Raw genomic sequence first — 1,542 nt, 5'->3', positions numbered from 1 at the left:
GATTTGAACTTGTGTCTTTATTTACTTCAGCAAAGCTCAAAGTTTTTACCACATTCTGTAGCTTTCGGTAAACTTCTAAATCTGCTCCTTAGTCACATCTTTTCAGGGTTACTACTGCCTCTAGTGGCGTGGGGGTGGTAACACAACTAATATAATTACATTACTAAATCAGAATACCACACGTCTTTACTATTTATTCTTAATTTTTTGTTATCTTAAGAATGTAGAGCTAATTAAATGACCTAAACATCTTAAAGTGGTTCCAGTTTCTCTCGATGGCCAACCTGTTGAAACTGTGGCACATTTTAAATACCTTGGGTCGTTCCTGGACAGTCAGATCAACTTTGCTGAAAACACTGAATATATTTTGAAGAACTGTTCTCAGAGACTCTACCTTTTAAGAAGACTTAGTGATCTTGGGGCTCTAGTTGGGTCACCCCTATGTCTTGAATTTGGGGGGGGGGGGTCATATTTTATTTATCACTACAGAAGGGTTCAGTGAAGGTGCATATGAAACGGCTGGGGTTCGGTACCTCAAAAAAGGTTAAGAACCACTGCATTAAGTATTTAGCTACACACAGACTTGACTTAGACTTGTGCCTAAAGACTTCATTCTTGATTTGTACTCCTGGTCTGAGTCTCCAACAGTTTGTGACAGTATGTGAGCTGCAGACCAAATGCTGAATTAAACAACACTAGATTATATTTAAACAAAATAGAACATTTCTCAAACATTATCTTATACATATCAATTTATGCAGCGCTATTATATTACTGGTGATTAGACAGACATCTTCTCCTGCTCAGAGGAAACCACTGCGCATGTCTGGAGCTCCGTGTGCGAGTAAAGGTGGAGCCGATGGGTGACAACAGACACGTAAGTCACGTTATTGCTCGGATTTTACGGCGCCACCTTACGTCCCTGACCTTCACATTTTAACACAAAAAAAGCAACGCTTTTGTAGAAATGTTGTGAAGTAGAAAGTACAGATACTGTAAAATGTAGTGGAGTAAAAGTAGAAAGTATCCATTATTAAATCTTAAGTACAGATACACGAAAACTCCACTTAAGTACTCCACTTCCCACCACTGGTCTCTGTACAGCTAGCTTTGCTAGCATCACGTCCACTTAGCTTACCTTTCTTTAAGCTTTCCTTCCAAGTGACGCTAAAAGTTGGACGAAGTCCCCACCGTCTGTGAAWGCGAAGCGCTGCTGAATTTACATGTCGCCATATCTATGATTCAGAGGAAACCACTGCGCATGTCYGGAGCTCYGCGTGCAAGTAAAGGTGGAGGCGATGGGTGACAACAGACACGTAAGTCACGTTATTGCTTGGATTTTACGGCGATACCTTAAGTCCCTGAACTTCACATTTTAACGGAAAAAAAGCGTAATGCGACTTGGATGTAATGAGTAACGCGACAGTTTTGTAGAAATGTAGTGAAGTAGAAAGTACAGATACTTACTGTAAAATGTAGTGGAGTAAAAGTAGAAAGTAGCCATTATTAAATCTACTTAAGTAAAGTACAGATACACGAAAA

The 1,542-nt window shown here is 39.8% G+C and overlaps 1 long non-coding RNA gene across 1 annotated transcript in view; it reads left to right on the top strand.

Annotated features, from left to right (window-relative positions):
• Nucleotides 1-825, top strand: part of LOC108165764 (uncharacterized) — a 3,293-nt gene extending 2,468 nt beyond the window's left edge. Inside the window, exon 3 of the long non-coding RNA XR_001776089.1 lies at nucleotides 786-825. This is a non-coding gene — a long non-coding RNA (uncharacterized LOC108165764). The remainder of the gene's footprint in view (nucleotides 1-785) is intronic.
• The last annotated feature ends 717 nt before the right edge of the window (nucleotides 826-1,542 follow it).

This window comes from Poecilia reticulata, linkage group LG21 (assembly GCF_000633615.1).
Source record: "Poecilia reticulata strain Guanapo linkage group LG21, Guppy_female_1.0+MT, whole genome shotgun sequence".
Classification (NCBI taxonomy): domain Eukaryota; kingdom Metazoa; phylum Chordata; class Actinopteri; order Cyprinodontiformes; family Poeciliidae; genus Poecilia; species Poecilia reticulata.
This window is presented reverse-complemented; position numbering and strand designations above follow the sequence as displayed.